The sequence below is a fragment of the Ursus arctos genome, unplaced genomic scaffold (assembly GCF_023065955.2).
Source record: "Ursus arctos isolate Adak ecotype North America unplaced genomic scaffold, UrsArc2.0 scaffold_16, whole genome shotgun sequence".
Lineage (NCBI taxonomy): Eukaryota > Metazoa > Chordata > Mammalia > Carnivora > Ursidae > Ursus > Ursus arctos.
This window is the reverse complement of record NW_026622830.1, coordinates 51,788,973-51,811,442: the sequence shown is the minus strand read 5'-3', so window position 1 is coordinate 51,811,442 and position 22,470 is coordinate 51,788,973. Positions and strand designations below refer to the sequence as shown.

At 41.5% G+C, this 22,470-nt stretch overlaps 1 protein-coding gene across 1 annotated transcript in view; it reads left to right on the top strand.

The window, feature by feature from the left end:
• LOC125281384 (dual oxidase 1-like) overlaps positions 1-22,470 on the top strand; it is a 280,501-nt gene that overhangs the window by 51,668 nt on the left and 206,363 nt on the right.

Genomic DNA, 22,470 nt, shown 5'->3' with positions numbered 1-22,470 from the left:
ATGTATTTATGTTCTGAGTCGAATTTTAAAGCTTTTAAAACATTTTATTCCTATAAATCCATCTTAGATAGCAACTGGACCTCACAGAAGCACTTAAATAAACGTTTACCAGTTGTATCCTGGCGAACAATATTTCTTGCTTTCTCAGCTCCCGGTGCCCCAGATGTGGTGGCGCTCCTCGATCGCACTGGCTCGGCCACATCCGGGTGGCTCCGCCAGCTGAGAGAACAGGATCTCCCCACGGTGGCTCCTTTCGGAGAATAGAACACAGCCTGATAAAGGATAAGACAAGAAAAATAATCTAAAGGCTGACTTCCTTATCATTCATTGCACAGCCTGTGTTACTCAGCAGATTTCATAAATCCAACTGTATATAATCGGCAGCTTCTCTTGTTGCAAAATTAGGTATCACTTCTCTGCTTTCCTCTCCTAGAGCTCTGGTCAAGTATTTCAAATGAGTGGTCAAGGGTCCAAGAGAAATACAGGAGATAAGAGACCGAGACAGAGATTTCTGCACAGGTAATGTGCTGGTGGCTGCCACCTATGGGTCGTTTTCACACCCAGGTTCCTGAGAGTATATTTTGTTTCCACAAATCCAGTGCTTAGAAGGCAAGTATTTTTATAATGAACATTTGAATTCATTTTTATTTTTAATTTAAAAAAAATTTTTTAAAAATATATTATGTTAGTCACCATACAGCACATCCCTGGTTTTTGATGCAAAGTTCGATGATTCATTAGTTGCGCATAACACCCAGTGCACCATGCAATACGTGCCCTCCTTACTACCCATCACCAGCCCATCCCATTCCCCCACCCCCCTCCCCTCTGTAGCCCTCAGTTTGTTTCTCAGAGTTCATAGTCTCTCATGCTTCATTCCCCCTTCTGATCACCCCCCTTTCTTTATCCCTTTCTTCCCCTACCGATTTTCCTAGTTCTTATGTTCCATAGATGAGAGAAACCATATGATAATTGTCTTTCTCTGCTTGACTTATTTCACTTAGCATTATCTCCTCATAAGCAAGATGATAGATCAATCAGAAATATTTGCCAAAGGCATTAATTACATAATTGAATTCATTCTGTATCATTCCATAAACTGTTTTTCAGATTGTTTACCTTCCTATAAATAAATACAGCCACTCACAGACTGCAGCGAAGATATTATAAGAATCAGTCCCATTAATGACATGTTTATATGGTTAAGTAATCACCATAATTGGTTCACACCTCCCCACATCCACATCCTCTGTGGGCCTCTCCCACAATGACCCTGGGCTTCATCACATGACTTGCTTTGCTAGCAAAATGAGCAAGCAGAGATTTGAAATGCGTTGGAAAATCTGGGCTTGCCCTGTTGCTGCTCCTGGAAACCTAAAACCTCACCAAAAAAGCCTGAGCTGGCCTGCTGGGCAATAAAAGGTATGTGGCCAAGTCCCCCCATCACTGCCCCAGCTGACAGCTGGCCAACCCTAGGGCTGCCTGGCTGATTATTTGACAGCCTAGCTGACTACAAACACAGGAGGGAATCCAGCAGAACTGCCCAACTGTGTCCAACCCAAACTGCCAACTCATAAAATCATGATTTAAACAACTGGCTGTTCCTTTAAGTCACTATGTTTTGGGGTGATCTGTCACACAGGAAAAGCTGATACAGTCTATAATAAGGCTATTGTTGAGGCTATAGTCTACCCAAAGCAAGCAATGTATACTTTATGCATCTTGGGAGAAGAAACTCCTCCCAAGTTTTAGGACCAAGAAAAGCTATGTATCACCTAAGCTGTCAATGTTCCCCATTTGTAATCTGTGATCCTCTGCTGTAACCCTGTGAAGATCAGAGTCACATCTAAGCTTGCTCCCCTTCTCCCTCCCTAGCAAGCACACGGGGCTCTCTGGCATGCATTCTGGCATCTTAACCACTCCGGCAACTCCGCTCCCTTTAAATTTGCCCCAGTGTCCTTACCCATTTTATCTATTGTATTATAGGTACTTCTATGAACTGCCTCAAAATCTTTACACAATAAATTGGAGTACAAGGGAATTAATCCCAAGACTGTGTCACAGCCTTAAAACAGTAATGAAGACAAACTGTTGTCCCCAGTAGAAACCACCACTGATGTTTTCCACCTTGATCTGACTCGAGGTCTCAAAACAACTTTTATCTAGAAACAAAAAAAGCCAAAATGACTCCCATCTGAAACACTCAGAATTTTTCTACCTTGCCTAAGCAGGCACTGGAATACGTCTTTCTAGTGTGGTGCCTGGAGCTGGACTTGCCCAGCTTCGATTTCTGGCTTTCCCACTTCTCAGCTAGGTACCTTGAGTGAGCCCATCACCATGGACTCTCTGTACTTCAGTTTCTGTCTGTGATACCTGGATAGTAACTCAGAAGTTACCAAGAGGGTGAAGAGAGAGAATACATACAAGCACGAGCCATTATTATTATTCCTGTTGCTACTACTGCTACTCCCCTTCATCTTCTTTCTTCCTCCACAGCCCCTTCATAAATTCATCATCCTTACTACGAGGACAGAGTGCTATGAAACACCATCCAACACCACCATTAAAAAGACACGGCCTGTATGGTTTATTCCAAAATTCCATGCATTAATTGCCTATATGTATAGACACACTCCGCCTCCATCTCAGACATCTGGTATTCCTCTGTAAGAGTAGAAGTACCTTTGTCTCGCTGCTTCTTTTCCTTTTGTTCACTTAGTTTGTCTAGAGGTAGGTTTGTCATCTCAACTCCGTAAGCAGTTCTCGCCAGCACTGCTGTCTAGGAGTCCATGACGTTGGCCCACTCGTTTATGAGTTCTTCCCATTCCATGAGGGAGGACAGCACACCGAGGAAGTCATCCCAGAGCTCTCGAGAAATGTACACACACAGGTTTGCTCGGATCCACGCCACCATGAGCGTCTAAAACCAACTAGCCAACAAGAGAACTGAATCACCCTCATTTGGAAGAAGAATGAGTTTTAACAAAATATTTTAAATTACTAGGAATAAAATGAACTTTAAAATAAAAAGCACTTGATCTTGATTTTCTTTTAGCGTCTCAAAATTTATTTGATCAACTGTAACCAGGATCTGAGCTATGGAGAAATCAGCTATTATCATGAACAAAGCTACTGGTTCAAAATCCTCTGGTGTCTGCAGCTAGTCCTGGCTGTAACTTGGGAGAAGACAAAACTCTCGGTACAACAACTATTCTACTTCTTTTTTTTTTTTTAAGATTTTATTTATGTATTTGACAGAGAGAGAGAGAGACAGCCAGCGAGAGAGGGAACACAAGCAGGGGGAGTGGAAGAGGAAGAAGCAGGCTCCCATCAGAGATGCCTGATGCGGGGCTTGATCCCTGAACACCGGGATCACGCCCTGAGCTGAAGGCAGATGCCCAACGACTGATCCACCCAGGCACCCCTGGAATTTACATCCTAAAATAATCATTTTGATTCCTGTGGTTTCTGTACCAGTGAACTTGCTACCTGATGGGATTCCTTTGGGCCCACCCTCCCTTCATGGGAGAAAGGAAAAGGCTGGACTCCACAGCCCTAGGGGCCCCTGCCAGGTCAGTCCTGCCTCATTTCTATGCTTTCCACCAGGTGCACACAGAGCTTTCCCTTTAGTGCTGACTCAAGGACATCGAGAAAAAGCATCCAGAACACAGGTGTGGTAACGGGGCCCCACTGAGGACTTCCAGGAGGGAAGCGGCCACCAGAGCTGGTCTGCAGCAGCCCTGAGCACTGAGCACAGAGGCCAAAGCCCACTGACAGCAGGGCTGACCCAGCCAGGCCGCCCCAGGGCAGCGATGGGTGGGAGGAACACGTAAAGGACAGGCTGGAGAGGCATTTTACAACCAGAACTGAGGGGCATGAAGAAAGAGGGTTACAGAGTGGCTCTGAGGTCTCCGTTGCTGAGAATGTCTGAAAGCACCTCCTAAGCTGGAGTGATGCGCTCATCATGGGACGGGGGCATGGGAAAAACCCACAGCACTGTGTACTTTCAGGGGTATTATAAACACAGAGACACCAAACAAAAACAAATGAGAAAAATGAAAACATTTCGCATAAGCACATTTTCATGGCGCCACTATATGTTTGACGGTACTATTATTCGGTCATTCTGACAGTCTGTCATTTCAGATAATTGGTTTTCCAAAGTGAATTTAAAGCTTCAAATTGGAAGCAATAAAAATCAGTTAACAGTATTTCAGAGCAATTAACAACCTCTCCTGGGCTTATGAAGAATGATAGAAAACACCAGTTACATTGCTTTTCCACAAAGCAGTCTGATGACAATTTAAAATGGAAAAATCTACTATTAAGTAATATGACTACTTTTCATTCAGTAACATTTTTAAAGCCAATAATAAAAATAAACTATCAAAGTGCTAGATACTTACCTTCTTCATAATTCACAGAAACTGTTACAGAAGATTGATTATCATCTTACTGTTCACTTTGTAAAGCCATCAGTAAGTGGAGGCTTTGATGTTCTAATTATTATGTTGAAAAAGAGAAACATCTGTTTTACAGTATTAATGAATTTGAAATAAACTTACCATGTCTTTTTATTCATTGTAAGCTCCATTATCATGCGCCTACAAATAATCAAAACAGCTTTACAGGCATCAGCTGGTTCTCTTAAGAGCATGGGAACTTCAGGACATGGTTCCAACAAAAAGACGTTTGTTGCATTTATCAAAAATACCTTGAAATCAACAAATTTTACATTAAACATATAAATGTAACTAAACACATAAATCTGAACAAATTTTTCTTAAAGATAATGATATTAATTTCCCTCTACTAAACAATCACCTTTGAGTTATTTCAACTAAGGCAAGTGGTACCAACACATACTCAAGATTTTTTAAAATGCTTCTCTTAGAATCACCTGACACACTTGAAAGACCTTTCCTAGAAAAAAAATTATTAATACAAATTAATAGTGCAACTTTAGAAAATTTATGAATCAGAAAAGTTTCTGAAGACTTCTTTTTACATTACCTCAAAAGAAAAGGGGAAAACAGTAAGATAGGATCACTGCTTCTGGGTGAGAAATTTTGGGGTCGGGGACGGGGAGAGGAAGAGGAGCAGTGGTCAGACAGTGGCTGGGAAAAACCATCTGATTGCTGTGGAATCTCCCAGCACATGAACTTTGCAGGTAGGAAGCACGGCCAGCACCACCCAACACGGGCGCAGATCTCTAGTAGCTGTAGGGAGGCAGGAAACCGGCAAGGCCACATGGTCAACAGTACATAGCTTCCAGGTGCATATACCTTGACTAGGAGAACGATATTAGGCAGTAGGATATAAAACCTAAGTGAATTCTTGAGATAAAATCAGATTTAAAAAAACTTAGATGACCAGCCAACAGCTCTACACTCTACCTCAGACCTTTGGGGTACAAGTTCACTGTCCATTCCTGTCAGGGGTGTTTCAGTAGAAAATTGTGAGACGCACAGATGTGGCCTATTACGTAGTCGTAAGTGACTGCTTAGGGGCACTACAGTAAAGTTAACACTGTGTTACTACTGACACAGACGACACCAGTGACCCTTCAGTTTAGGAGACTGAGTTGTCAGTCTGGTAATGAAGGTGGATGGGTACCATCTACCTAGATCCTATGCCTTCTTAAGTCTCCCTTGTGTTCAGCAGTACAAATTCAAAGGATCTGGGAACAAACAGAATTCTCTGGCTCACCTGGGAATGAAATCTATCAACACAACATCTTAAAATAGATGCACAAACGGACCGAAGAAATTAAAATAAACATGCTCAAAAGTCAAGTGGATGAATTTAAATATTGACAGCCTCTAAGATTATCTTGTGCAAGATTAAAAAGGTGTCAGGGCCTACTTTTCTAGAAAGAATTACTAAATAAGCACTGTAATAATTGGTAACAGATGATAACAGCAATTGTGAAGACTTTCCTAGATTTCAAGTGGGAAAAAGGAAAACAAAGAACTTTTTGACTAACCAACTATAGCAGTGGTAGTATAATTTTAGTGGCCACTTTATTTTTTTACTACTCTGACTGAGATCAAGACCTGAGCTGAGAGATCAAGAGTCGGAGGCTTAACCGACTGAGCCACCCAGCTGCCCCTCGCGGCCATGTTTTTGGAAGACGTATGGCATAGACGATCTGCTGCAAGACAGATCTTTCACTCAAGGTATTTTGTTTCTTGATGTGAATTGGAAACTTTGCATACTCCCAAGTAAAAGTGAGGAGTCTTCATATATTATATTCTCCGCTCATTTTCTTTTTTAAAAAAGATCAAAATGCCAACTCCATGAATCTTTCTTACTACCATGTCAGTACTGGTTAAGGTAAAAATTAAAAAAAAATTAATACGTCCAAATTGTACCTCTCAACAGCAACTGGAGAAGAGTACTAGCTTATTCAACCTGTACTTGGCCACTTTTTCCTAATGAACCAAGGAAAGGACCAAAGATACTGGATACAAAGAGAACAAACACAGCTATTAGAATCCAAACTAAACATTTTTGAACACTGTTGTGCTACAATCAAGTGGAAAATATTTTTTCTTGGTTTGGCCAAGTTGATGTAACTCATCCTTTCAGAAAACAAATTAACACTCTCCTGAACCTAGGGAGATACTGGCAGTGGGATGGCTGAGGATGGCATATGGCAATCCACTTGGAGGACAAGGAATACCAAGGGACACAGGCTAGGGACTCCGGCATGCACTTCTCTGGTGAGGGCACAGATTTTCCTAACAACTGGCACCGGAGTTCTTTGAAGCTACTCAAGTAAAATCATCTTCATTTTGTTTCAAGTTGATTTCAAATTATTTGCTGATTTTCACTGAAAAATGAGAAGATTCAATAGTTACGGAGTATTAAACTGCTAATGAACCTGAAAGCAAAAAGGATACCATGACAAGGAATCCTACTGAGAGATGGATGACAAAAGCATGTCATTGAAAATTGGGCAACAGGCAAGCTATGCCTATGCTACCTCAGGTGGATATGGGGTAGAAGGTGGGCGCCAGGGAGCAGGGGAAAAAGAGGCATTCTGTGTTTTCACTTAGAGACCTAACAACCTTCCACCTAGATGGGAGCCAAGAGGTAATCAATCTCCCAATCCCCATTTTTGAGGTAAAATCCTGAGGTCTGGGAAGATTAAGTGATCAGCCAAAGTTGTTCTTTCCAATGTTCCCAAATGGCACTGGTTCTATTTAAATACTCATACAGATAAAGATTTAAAAAGTAGAGCATTTATCATCAAACAGGCAATTTTTAAGAAGAATATTCTTTATGGGATTATAGAATCACCATGCTTGTCTTGCAAATTAGAGTCCAGATGACGGACTAACTCCCCATATGTGTTCAGGACATGATTTTTAAGATTTAGATCTCAGTCATTTCACATTCACTGCGTAATAATCCCTCTCAAAAACTGCAACCAGCTCATAGGTCTCCTTCGACTAGAAAAGAATCTTTACAAACTGAAGATGAGCGGTCAGGAAGAAAACTCAGAATGAGAACTTAAGAGCTGTTTACTGACAGGTAGATACAAATATCCCCGTACTTTAATGATGCTATCACAATAAACAAAATGTTCAAATGGACTCAAACCAGAGGTCTTTATGTTTCCGGGCAGCCACGTACCTGCAGCATAGCCTGGGCCCTGGCTTTCCCGTTCTTATTTTCTTCTTGCGTCACACATCCTCTGCTCACTGCACTCGTGAAGGAGTATATTCGTCCCCAACTGGAAGATCGCTTATGACGAGAACCGTCAGATGAGGTCTTTAGAAGATAAAAACCAGTTAACGGAGGGGGAAGAAGTACATGTTCACATATTTAATTCCTTACACTCACCAAAATTCATGAGAATAGAGGTTTTAGAAGGGCGAGTCTTTTTTCCATTTTGTTCACCACCTCCAGCACCTCAAACAGTGCCTAGTGTTTAGTATGTGCTGAAGAAATAAACGCAGGTCCAGTGACTGAATGAGTCTCTAAAACAGACCTTTAAAATGTGTGATAAATTCCATTTGCTTATCTATTCATTTTGACCTCATGACCAGTTATTAAAATGATTTCACCAATATTAAAAAATCAAAAATTATGGAATTAATACAGATATTTAAAAGTGATATGCCTTTGATTACAAATAGTCTTAAATGTTTGTTGTTAATTGCTGCAACACCCACTTTTAGAAATAATTTCTCAGGGGCGCCTGGGTAGCACAGTGCTTAAGCGTCTGCCTTCGGTTCAGGGCGTGATCCCGGTGTTCCGGGATCGAGTCCCACATCGGGCTCCTCCGCTGGGAGCCTGCTTCTTCTTCTCACACTCCCCTGCTATGTTCCCTCTCTCGCTGGCTGTCTCTCTGTCACATAAATAAATAAAAATCTTAAAAAAAATAATTTCTCAGACTAGTTTCAAAACAGCATGCCAGAAATAGAAATATGACAGATATTTTGTTTCAGGAAGAGATCCCACTGTGTCGTTTTAGGTTTATCCAGCCTCTAGCTTTACCTAACCAGGACGAAAAGTTCCATTCCAGCAGCACTCACTCTGAGGACAGCACCCAGCCCTGAAGTGAGGCTTCTTAAGAGAAGAGATAGCACTCATTATTGGGTTAGTCCTTTCGGCTGCTCTGGGCAGGCCACTGCACAAGACAAGACTGCCAAAACATTCTAAATTTAGTTTCTCAAATGCTATTTGTTTAAACATGTCAATACCAATACGGCAGTGACATTTTTAGTCTCACACGCAGACGTGTGAACATACAATGGTTCATAAAACAACTCTGCCGCCACAGTGAATGACAAAGCTGCCATGCACAGCCGGACCTAGCCTGAGGGGAAGGAGGTGACCAATGATCCTGAAGACAGCCCAGAAGCAGCCTCACTGAAGCAGGTCCTCACGGAACTCAGCAACTGGAGAGAAGCAACTACGATAAAAGAGCCCCGCCGGCCTGTGCCCCACTGACTGGCACCCTCGCCCGATCGGGTAGACTTTGCTAAAATACGTGTACTCCCAGCTGAAACAAGCGACAACGTATTACCTCTTTGCTGTCAGTCTCTGAAAATCCTAATTTTTCAGCATCTTCTAGGGCAGCTTCTTTTTTATCTGGTTCTTCCATGAACACAGGTTTGTCCTGGAGAATCCACTTTCTGTACACTGGAACTACCTTCCTTGTTACAGCGATGTCACAGGAAGGCAACAAAAATGCCTAAAATAAAAAGAGAAGACTCCCTTTAACTCCACACCTGCTCAGATCACTGTAACAGACGCATAACAGACATTTCTAATCACCACCACCAAGTTCAGACTTTCCTCTGAAACATACGGAGCCAGATATTTTTGTGCACACCAAACTTGCTGAAGAGAAAAGGCATTTTCAATTGGGCCAGAAAATGTCATGCAATTTAAAAATAACTTCTGTATTCTGAATATTTTTTTCACAAAAATAGCCAACATGCACGCCTACACAGATACTTTAAGTGGCTATATAAACCATAACAGTTATACAACCCAATGAATTAGAAATTGAGTATAAGACAACAGACAGACTACTGCAGCCAGCTGCAGCCAACTGTCACTCCTCCGCCTAACTCCATGTGCAGGGATGTCATGCTGGTGACAGAAGGATTATTTACACCACAGAAGTTGGCAAATGCTAATAATTGGAGCCTTTCTTTTTTCTTCCCCTTTGTCTTTCTCTTCCTTCCTTCTTTTTCGCCCCTCCCTTCCACCTTACCATCCCTTTCTGGGAGCCCACATTCACCAGCATACCAATGAGTCAAGACTGTACTCAGGTGTCTGTACTCACTGGTATGCTAGTGAATGCGGCTCGCAGAAAACACATGAAAGAGAGCCTCTGGCCAGCTGTAGCACTGTGCACATTGATGTGAACTTTCTTTTTTCCGATTTCTCACATTTATTTGAGAGAGAGAGAGAGAGAGAGAGAGCATGTGCCCAGCAGGGGAAGGGCAGAGGATGAGGGAGAGAGCAAGCAGACTCCAGCACTGAGCACAGAGCCTGACATGGGGCTCAATACCATGATGCTGAGATCACTGCCTGAGCCAAAACCAAGAGTCAGACTTTAGCTGACTGAGCCACAGAGCACCCCATGAACTTTTGAACATTACAGACTCTCTTTACACATATGCATGTAAGACTTCTGATTTAATGTAAGATTCCAAACATATAAACAAAATGGTAAAGGAGAAATGTATTTGCCTTTTGAGTATTAGCTCTAAGGAATATTTCTGACTGAGGGGTAAACACAAAGAGAGGAACTCAATACTACAGAAGTGTTTTCATTCCATAGATGAAAAATTAAGCTGAGGCTCAGAACACATGAGATATTTTCCCAAGGTTACAAAGTAAGTTAGCGATGATTCTAGGTCTTGAAATCTCAAGATTCAGAGATTTCATACTGTCCTTAATGTTCACGCTACAGGATCCAATGACAGGCAGACTTTAGTGTAACAAGGATTCATGCAATATATATATTTCCATTGATGTCATATCAAATTCCAGAATAGAGGAGTCTGTGTTATAACAAGAAGGTAACATATCAATGTAACAAATATTCTGACTTGTATCTCAAGAACAATCAACAAAGACAAAGAAGAATATGACAAAGTACAATGTTGTCCCAGTCTAATGTTGTTCCAAATTGTATTACAAATATTTTCACACATACAATAAAGTAGAAATACTTTAAAGTGAATACCATGTACTGCCGCCTAGATTCTACCATTAGCATTTGCTAGATTTTCTTACCACATACCTATCAACCCACCCCTATTTATCCTTCTTTCAACCCATTTTATTTTTGATGCATTGCAAAGAAATCTGCAAACATCAGTACATTTCACCCCTAAACATTTCAACATGCATATCACTTCCTTACAGTTCAAAATTTCTTTATGGTACTTTACATAAAATTTATAAATCAGGAAATGCACAAATGTTAAGTGAACCATGTGATGAGTTTGGACAAATGTAGACAATGAGGTAATCCAAATCCAAAATCAAAGGTATATCATGTTATCCTCCTCGTAAGAAGCAAAGAGAAACGTTCTCTGTAGGAAAATAAGGTCACAGTAAAACCCAAATGATTTGTACAAACTGTCTGGTTAATATGATACGTAGCATATTCATTAAAAATCAGAAATATGAGAAAAGAAGTCAACATTAACAACACCACAATAAAAACCAGACAATACTTTAAAGACATAGGAGATCAGGATAAAGAAAGTTTCAAAAAGAAATGGAAATGGAATTGAAAAATAAAATAACCAAAATGAAAAACTCAGTGGGTATGGATTGACAACAGAATGGACATAGCTGAAAACAGGATGAAAAAACCAAAGGAAACACCCAGAGTGAAGCACGGTGAGACGAAAGGACGGCCTACTCAGAAAGGAAGGCAAGAGAGAGAACACAATGAAAAGCTGCTCCTATACTTGGCTGCAGAGGCACAAGGAAAGAAGATTAGCAAAAGAGGGCAGATATGATATTTGAGGAGAGAATGCCCGAGAATTTTGCCAAAATTGGTAAAAGATGTCAATCCACAGACTCAAGAATCACAAACAAGCAGGGTAAATACAGAGTACCTTACAGTAAAAGTGCTGAAAACCAAGAACAATCAGAAAATCTTACAAGCTTCCAGAGGAAAAAAGAGACATTTCCTCCAAAGGAGCTACCACGTGACCTCACATGACTTCTCAAAGACAATGCAACAAATATTCAATGTGCAAAGAGAGAACAGCTGCCCGGGTAGAATTCAATATCCAGAAAAACTGCACTTCCAAACCAAAAGCAAAATAGAGAAATTTTCAGATACAGAAATGAGAAAAACTTTTACCAGGAGATCTGACCTAAGGGAAATACTAAAAGTTATTCTTTAGGCAGAAGGAAAATAATTCTGGATCAGAGATTTAGGAAGAGATGAAAGTGCAATAAACAGGTAATTATTTGGATAACTCTAATTGGATAAAATATATATATATGAATATATATATATAAAAGAATAAAACTGGGTAAAATAATAAATATGAAAGAGATAATATATGTGTATACATATAAATAATATATTCATAATATGGAATTCAAATACAGATGGTCCTCAACTTAGGACAGTTCAACTCAGAAGTTTTCAACGTTATGACAGTGCGAAAGTCACGCATATTCAGTAGAAACTGTACTTTGAATTTTGATCTTTTCCTGGGTTAGGGATATGTAGTATGACACTCTCTTGTGGCGCTGGGCGGTGGCAGTGGCTACAGCTCTCAGTCAGCCCTGGGATCGCAAGGATAAACACCTGATACACTTACTACCGTTTTGTACCCATATAACCATTCTCTTTTTCACTTCTAGTATGGTATCCAATAAATTCCATGAGATATTTAACACTTTATTATAAGCTAGGCTTTGTGTTAGATGAGATCGCCCAACTTGTAGGCTAAAGTAAATGTTCTGAGCATGCTCAGGGTCGGTGAGGCTTAGCTATGATGTTCGGTAGGGTAGGTGTATTAAATGCATTTCTGACTTACTCTATGTTCAACTTCTGATGGCTTTATCGGGACAGAACTGCATTGTGAGTTGAGGCAAATCTGTACATAGCAGGGGCATATGAACTGAGAAGGAATAAATGGAACTGGAGTGCATACTTACAGGGTAAAAGTTGAAATTAATGCTAGATTTTAAGTTAGGGATGCAAACAATAAAATATTACAAATGAGTGTAAAAACACTAAGCTTGAAGAGAAAAACGGGATGCTAAAAACAACCAGCCTGAGAGAATTCAATACAATCAGCAATACAATTAGAGAGCAGAAAGTAAGATAGTGAACTTATACACCATTACAGTAGTTGTTATGTCAACTGTAAAGGGAACAATGCTCCAATCAAAAGATAGAAATTATAAGGTTCGATTTTAATAAGTATTAAAAGACCATTTGCCATTTATAAGGGGACGCCAAAAACATCCGGATGTAGAGAGGTTGAAAGTAAAAAGAGAGAGATACACCATGCAAACACTAACCAAAAGAAAACTGGTAGAGCTATATTAAGAATAGGCAAGACTGACTTTGAGGCCAAAAAGGAAAAAAAAGTATTAATAAAGAGAAAAAATTCTTCCTGATGAAAGAATCAGTTCAAAGAAACATATGACATTTGTGAATCCATACTGAAACTAATAATTTTGCCTCAAATATATATGTGTGTGTGTGTGTGTGTGTGTGTGTGTGTGTGTGTGTATAGCAAATACTGATAGACTTTGAAAAAAAATAGACCAATCCACAGTTATAGTAGGATATTCTCAGTAACTTGCAGAACAGCAGATCAAAAAAATAAGGATAGAGAAGAATGGAACACACGCTTCCTACCTTCTCACCGTATTCTCCATGTCTCGACCTCTCGTATTTTTCATCTTTGTCTCTCTGGGGGACAGTTGGGATAATTTCTTCAGGTCTGTCATTCTGTTTATTCAGTCCTCAGCTGTACCTAACCTGCTACTAAACTCACCCACTAAGGTTTTCCTTTACTATTTCAATTATTACTTTTTTTTTTCATCTCTAGGAGTTCTATTTCCTTATTATTCAAATCTGCTTAGTCGTTTGTTATAATTTCTTGTTTCCTGGAAACATTTCCAAGTTGTCTTTTATTACTTTAAACATGTTGAAGGTATTCATACTGAAAATTCTAGGAAAGTTTTGACTTGAAAATTCCTAATTGGAAGAAAGGGTGATCTGAAATTATTATACCCAGTTAAACTGTTTTTCATGTGGAAAAGCAAAAGGGAAACATTCCTCATCACAAACGAACTCAGGGACTAGAGCCTCAAGACACCTTCTTGAAAACACCCACTCAATGACAAAACAAGGCCATCCAAGAAGTGCATCAAAGCAAGCATGTTAGGACTCAGGACACCAGGAGGAGAGTGTAGCTAAATTCAGAACCAAGACTGAACAACTCTGCACATCAGAATTCCAAAACTGACTGCAAATAATAGTAAATTCAGGCTCACAATTGATAATATAATGAAATAAGTGGATGGGAACAGGAGGCTGAAGAAAATACCAGGCTGATAATTTCTTCAGATTTCTTAAGAAATCAATAAGTGCTATCTAAAATTACACCACGGGGATAAAAACTGATGCCACCACCTTAATGTGATTTTAATCTTCTCATTATAGATAAATATTTTGGTAATTAATATTTCTTGTGTTAAAGGAAATGTTTATTTGAATTTCTACAATTCTGTTTCTCTTTATTTTTTCTGCTGTCAAATTCAAATAAAATAAAATTCAGAGCTCTTCATTAAAAACGCACAAAAGCATCATTAAGAATTAAGATTCCATTGTCATAAAGTTACCTGTCAATCCTTCACCCCCACCCCGGTGCCTCCACATACCCTCCCATTGTCTCTGCCTTTACCTCAGTCAACCTCTGTCTGGTTTTACCTTCACCCATCCATGGCTGGCTGCCTGCGTGTCCATCTTTTTTTTTTTTTAAAGATTTTATTTATTTATTTGACAGAGAGAGACAGCCAGTGAGAGAGGGAACACAAGCAGGGGGAGTGGGAGAGGAAGAAGCAGGCTCATAGCAGAGGAGCCTGATGTGGGGCTCGATCCCATAATGTCGGGATCACGCCCTGAGCTGAAGGCAGACGCTTAACCGCTGTGCCACCCAGGCGCCCCTGTCCATCTTTAACTGCCTGCCAAATTCTCTGTCTGCCTGTCTGTCTGCACCTACGCACCTGTCCATCTACACCTCCCTGCTCACTTCCACCTCTGCCAGCTGGCCTGTCTACACCTACCTGTCTCATCTTCTATGCCTGCCTGCCAGTTTGTTTATGTCCATCAGCTCCTCTGTAAGCCTTCCTGTCTGTCTGCCAGGCTGCTCTCTGTTTATATCCTGCCTTACCCATCTCCTCTCTGCCAGGCTCTTATTTGCTTCTCTAGCTAGCCAGGCCAGCAGTCAAATAGACACATGCAGGAATACCTGGAATGATACTCTACAAACATCAACAGGGGTTGCTTAATGGCAGTATTTTGAGTGATTGGCTTGGGACTCTATTTGTCTAATGAATATTCACTTTTTTAAAAATAAAGTTATTTTTTAAAACAAAACCAACACCAACAAAACAACATAATCGACAAATAACCTTTAGAGCAGTGCTTTGAACTTTTCAGACCCATTACCTAAGTAAGACATTTTACAGAAGCATATATGCATTTGGATAATAAATGTTGTTTTAGAAGGTTTACAAAGAAATACTAATCCTTAGAATATGCAGGGTACTCTGAAATGTTTCAGTCCATCCTATTCTCTTCTATTCCATTATTTTAAAACAATACTGGCCTTTTTTTTAAAGATTGTATTTATTCATCTGGGAGAGAGAGACAGAGCACAAGCAGGGGGAGAGAGAGAGAGGGAGAAGCAGACTCCTCGCTGAGCTGGGAGCCCAGTGTGGGGCTTGATCCCAGGACCTGGAGATCATGACCTGAGCTGAAGGCAGACGCTTACCCATCTGAGCCACCCAAATGCCCCAAAAGACTGGCTTTTGATAAGTGATTTCATGACCTACAAATGGTCACAACAGGTAAGAAAAACACTGGTAAGAAGACAAGTTTCCAGCGGAGTGACCCCGAGACCAGAACTGCCCCACCTGAAGCTTCTACCACTCACTGTTAGCCTGCCTGCTGGGGGCAGCAGTAAACTGAGGCTGCCCTGAGCACCACTGAACCTCATCTCCCCTCATTTACCATCTATTTCCACTGCCTGCAACCTACCGAACCATCCAGGCCAAGGAGACTTGCACAGTTAGCCCCTGTCACGAGCCTCTCTGCGCTCGGGGCCCCTTGTCAGCATTTATTTCGACACCACACCCATGGACATCTGACCTTCTTCCATCATGCACTGTTCTCTGGTGCATACACACACATCTTACCTCCTTCACTGAGAACACGAGCTTCCTGAATGTACATTTTAAACTTTAATGGCCTTTAGGCCTAAATATTAAATAGTCAATGAACACTTTAAAATTGAAAATGAAATCACTAGGAAACAAGTCACATTTTGCCATCCTGAAAAGAACAATACAGAGAAAGACAATTATCATATGGTTTCACTCATTTATGGAACATAAGAAGCAGGAAGATCCGTAGGAGAAGAAAGGGAAGGTAAACAGAAGAGGGAATGAAACATGAGAGACTATGGACTCTGGGAAACAAACTGAGGACTTCAAGGGGGAGGGGGATGGGGGAATGGGATAGGTTGGTAATGGGTATTAAGGAGGGCACGTATTGCATAGTGCACTGGGTGTTATACGCAAGTAATGAATCATGGAACTTTACATCAAAAACTAGGGATGTACTGTATGGTGACTAACATAATAGAATAAAAAAAATATTATTAATTAAAAAAAAAAAGAACAGACAAAAAAATCCCGCCCCCCCAAAAAGAATAATACATCATTGACCTCAAGAGGGCAATAGAATGCAATGTTAAAACCCACGCCCCTTCAAGAATCTCTACTTAGTATTTTCACATGCACAACCCTTACATTTTAAATTTCACATACATGCTTTCAAATTAGATTTGATGAAGAATAATGAGAAGGTGTAAATAAAATGTTTTTTGGCTTCACGGCACAAAGATGTCTCAGAAGTTCGGTCATAAGTAGTCTGCAGTTACCTACTTGGCCCAAGCTACTTCTGAACTGAATTTAGATTGGAGTGAGGACTAAATGGCATGCAGAATTTAGAGCACCCTCTGCCAGCGGTGCAATGTCAATAATGGATGCAGACAAAACTTTCCATATAGTAAATTAACAGTTTACACAATAAAGGTAAAACCACATCAGTTTAGCATTATCTCGTGTGCAAAATTTACAAGCTTTGTCAATCATATCTAGTCTTATAGTAAGCACTGGCATCCAAGAGCTTAAAACATTGCTACAGATCAGGGCCTGCAAAGTATGGCCTGTCATCCAAATCCAGCCTGCCAAGTGACTTTCCTAAATAAAGTTCCCCGGGAACGCAGCCACGCTTCTTCGTTATGTGTTGTCCATGTCTCCTTTCTCACTACAAAGACAGAGCTAAATAGCTGTAACAGAGTCCGTGTGATCAACAAAGCCTGAAATACTATGATCTAGTCCTTTACTCTATAAAGAATATGACCTCTATCCTAAATTATATGACCTTGCTGACTTCAACTCAAATTAAATGGTTACCAAGTACCTTCCGTGGGTACAACAGGAACGCAACAGGGCAACGTTAATGGACAGACTAGGGTAGATTTTTAAGTCCTGGACTATTATGATAAAACAATGTTTTGTCAGCATGACATATACAGTATAGGCTAGAAAGGGATGACACAGCAGGTGCGGGGCTCCAGGGAGCATGCTGCTAACCACGGCCAAAGGAAAAGGAGGGAGCAGGAGTGCGAAAGCCCCCTGCATGGCTTGTCCAGGGATGGCTCACTGGAGGAGCTGGAGACGAGAAGCACGGGAGGGCTGAAATTAATACGCACACAAGAACACAAGCCCCGTTAAACAAGTGGTCAAGTCATGAGGAGAAGCTGATGTTAGGGAAGAAAATAAGCTCAGCTCTGGCCTCGTCATCATTAAGACACCACTAGAATGTCAGACAAGGTCACCAGGGGGCATTTTAAAAGGCAAGTGTGCAAACAAGAAGCAAGGTCCAGACAAAAAGCTTGAGTGAGAGTCTCACGCCAAATGGCTGCTGGCTCCGAGCCCGAAGGAGGCAAGCGTGGAGTTACAGCAGAAGAGGCTCAAGCCCAGAACTTGGTCAATTCTTGGAATCTGGGGTCAAAGAAAACAGGGGCAAAGAAATGAGACAGAGAAGACACAGTCAGGGAGTGAGAATATTACACTAATATTTTCTTAAGTCCAACCTTTTTATTCACTAAAATACAAAATACGTGAACACCTCCAGATTGCTGTGGATTACACTGGGACTTTCATTGTTGGTTGATTTTTCCTTAATGACAGTCTCAGAAGTGAAAGGGTTCATCGCTATCTAGAAGTCTTGCCCCTCCTCGGAAAGCTCTTCATACTGCGCATGTACCGGTCACGTGTGTGCACAGGGCTCCTCCCCTTCTCCCCACGGATCACAGGTCTGCCATTCAGGGGCCTCACCTTCTGTGCGTGTGCCCAGACTCAACAGCTAGTCCCCATCACATGCACACACCCACAAAAGAGCCAGGCTCTGTCTCCCAGGGCACCGGTACCAAGATGCAGGTGGCCAGTGGCTCCAGCCCACACCACAGGTCTGCTGTTTTCTCCGCTGCACCACGGGTTCTGTTTCCTCTGTCAGAGTTTCTCCACAGCAGCACGACTAACATTTGAGGCCTGATGTTTCCTGTCGTGGGCTAGTGCAGGCCCTGTCCTATGCCTGTAGGATAATCACTGGCTACTACCCACTAGATGCCAGCAGCATTGCCCTCTCTCCAGTTGTGATGACCAAAAATGTCTCTGGACAATGCCCCTGGGGGGGCAGAGCCAGCCCCGGTTGTAGCTCAGGGCTGCTAATCGTTGCCTGGCCTCTGGTTTCTCTGCCATCTTCTTCCGCACTTGCACCTGCTTTCTTGTTTGTAGTTCCCCTCCCTTTTCACTCACCACAGTGGCCACCACCAGGGTGCTGTACCAGCGTCATCCCTTGCTTTCCCCTTATTCCCCTCCCCACCCAACTTTTTCCTCTTACGTCATAAATACTTCAATCACACGTTCATGCCATGCGTGTTTGCAGGGAAAGTACAACCATCTGCAGAGCCTCCACAGAGCTCCCTCTGGCCCTTGGGACAACACCAGCCTGGGGCTCCTCTTTGCCATGTTCATTGGTTGATGAGTATTCAGCAAGAGCTTTCTTCCCACCTACCTCTGGGTTTCAAGTTTCTTACCGACACGTGAGGGTATTTTTGGAATGATTTGCTCAGATATAGAATTTCCCCTCCACATGTAGGAATTTTACAAAAACAAAATCTTAAAGAATCATACACAAAATCACAACACTCCACATGACAAATTAAAAGCAGGATTAGAGGGATCATTATTCAGTCCAGTAATGTAGCCCAACTCATCAGTAGTATTTCCTGCAGGACTATGCGCAAAAGAACAAGAACAAGTCTCTTCAATTTCATGAACTTATCACACACACACACACACACACACACACACACACACACAGACACAGACACACACTAACCTGATGAAAGACTTCGTTCACAAAGGTGACATAACCTCGCGTTGACAAGAGAATCCGCTGCACCATTTCATACACGGGGCGGTGCTCTTCCTCAATGCTACAATGGCTGGAGTTGCTGAGTCTTCGGTCAGACAAGGTGCTGCTGTTGGAATGGTTTTTCTCCGGCTCTGCAGGCCGCCGCCATCCAGCTCTGCCACCATCTCTTGCCCCACGCCACCACCAACGGTCTGGAAGAAAGCCATTACCACTTCTTTGTCTTTTTTTTAATAATAATATTTTTTATTATATTATGTTAGTCACCATACAGTACATCCCTAGTTTTTGATGCAAAGTTCCATGACACATTACTTGCGTAAAACACCCAGTGTACCATGCAATACGTGCCTCCTTAATGCCCATCACCAGCCTATCCCATTCCCCTCCTCCCCAAGCCCTCGGTTTGTTTCCCAGAGTCCATAGTCTCTCATGGTTCATTCCTTTTGTTTATCCCCCTTTCTTTTTCCCTTTCTTCTCCTACCAATCTTCCTACTTCTTATGTTCCACAAATGAGTGAAACCATATGACAATTATCTCTCTCTGCTTGACTTATTTCACTTAGCATTATCTCTTTCAGTCCCGTCCATGTTGCTGCAAAATTTATGTAATCATTCTTTTTGATGGCTGAGTAATATTCCATTGTATATATGGACCACATCTTCTTAATCTGTTGAAGGGCATTTGGCTCCTTCTATGATTTAGCTATTGTGGACAATGCTGCTATGAACATTGGGGTGCATATGGCCCTTCTCTTCACTATGTCTGTATCTTTGGGGTAAATACCCAGTAGTGAAATGGCTGGATCAAAGGGTAGCTCAATTTTTAACTTTTTATGGGACCTCCACACTGTTTTCCAAAGTGCCTGTACCAACTTGCATTTGCACCAACAATGTAGGAGGGATCCCCTTTCTCCACATCCTCTCCAACATTTGTGGTTTCCTCCCTTGTCAATTTTTGCCATTCTAACTGGCATAAGGTGGTATCCCAGTGTGGTTTTGATTTAAATTTCCCTGATGGCTAATGATGTTGAACCTTTTTTCATGTGTCTGTTAGCCATTTGTATGTCCTCATTGGAAAAGTGTCTCTTCATATCTTCTGCCCATTTTTTGATTTGTTTGTTTCTTGCGTATTGAGTTTGAGAAGTTCTTTGTAGATCTTGGATACCAGTCTTTGATCTGTAGTGTCATTTGCAAATATCTTCTCCCATTCCGTGGGCTGCCTCTTAGTTTTTTTTTTTTTTTAAGATTTTATTTATTTATTCGACAGAGATAGAGACAGCCAGTGAGAGAGGTAATACAAGCAGGGGGAGTGGGAGAGGAAGAAGCAGGCTCACAGCAGAAGAGCCTGATGTGGGGATCGATCCCATAACGCCGGGATCACGCCCTGAGCCGAAGGCAGACGCTTAACCGCTGTGCCACCCAGGCGCCCCTGCCTCTTAGTTTTTTTGACTGTTTCCGTGGCTGTGCAGATTCACTTTTTCTAACTGCTCATTCCATGAAATACAATTTCAGGAAACCCACAGCCCATGAATCATTATTGAATGGTGCACTGAGACTTAATAAAAGTATAACTAAGTGTTATCATACAAATAAATACAAATATCATACACAAAACTGAACCATCTCAAACTTTCTTTTTCATTCCCAAATGGGCTTTGATGGGTTTTAACGTCAATTAATATGCTGATAGAACTGCTAAAAAATGGTCACTGCTGAAATTTTAAAATCACCACTCTGCTTTCTCTAATGTATGTTGAAGTACTTTTATCTCATACAAAAATGAATTACTAAGGACTAAAGAATACTTCACAGAACACATTTTCAGCTGAAGTGATGCACCAAGAATGTACAGTTTGTTCAGGTTTATGCTGTTGCTGTCAAAAGTATATGGGATGTAAGAGCCACTGTCCTTCCGTTCTCCCATGAATATTTGTTATACCAGATTCTCCAAGTGCTAAGAAAACTTAGTCTAGAAGATGCACTAATTCATCTCCTCCCTGGTGAAAAATTAAAGGTATTAGTAGATCCCGAAGCAAATTCACTTTGGGAAAACACACACACACACACACACACACACACCCTCAAACAGACCTTCAATACAATAATAAGGGCAAAAGTATAAACTCCATTTGGAAACAGCACTTAAAATATTGTTTTGAAGGGCTTTTACAAGAACAGTATATTCTTTGAAAAGAGATTTCGGATCAACTGTTTCACTAATATTCACTTTACATAGGCAAAATTATATTAAATTTCAAATTCCAAACAAAAACTTTCAGGAGACAAATGAAATTATATGTGCTTTTATTCCTGCAACTCTGTCTCCAGAATCTTATTCAATTGTTTAAATTGCTGCTTTTTCTCATGTACAATGCAAATGAAGAGAGAAACACAGGGGACACATGTGAGATGAGGCGGGAAACACAGCTGCGAGGCACAAACAGGAGTACAGGAGGGAGCTGATTAGCTGAATAATGACCCCCCCCAAAGATGTCCATGCCCTAATCCCCAGAACCTTTGAGTATCTTACCTTACCCGGCAAATGGGATTTAGAAGGTGTGATTAAATTCAGGTGTGAGAGGGAGCGATTATCCTGGATCATCTGGGTGGCCCCAATGTAATCATGAGTATCCATAAGGAGACAGGAGGATCAGACACAAGGCCATGGGAAGATGGAAACAGAGGGAGAAAAGGTGATATGATGAAGGGCCACAAGCCAGGGAATGCAGGAAGCCTCTAGAAGCTGGACAAGGCAAGAAAATGGATTCTCCTCGAGAGCCTCCAGAAGGCAGAGCCGCACACCTGCCAACACCTTGATTTTACCACACCGAGACTGATTTTGAACTTCTGACTTCCAGAGCTGCAAGGTCATAAAATGCATTGTTTCAAGCCACTGAAAGTTTGTCATTTGCTGCAATGGCACTAGAAGACTACTATAACAACTCACTGTGAGGCCTACTGAGAGTCTATACGATGGCGGTGACCATTTCTAGGTACGGCCATCTGCAGCGTGTGGCAGTGCTGGGCTGGACAGTTGTCTGCCAGAATCCACTCCCCCTCCTTAATGGAACCCCAGGGCTCTGTGTGCTTCCTCCCCTGCAGCCCAGGTGACTCACAGGAAGCTGGCCCCATCCACAGGACCAGGGAACGGTTCTGTTTCGTGGGCCATTCACATAGCCAGCTTCGAATCAGTCAGCGCCTTGTTACTGTGCCAGG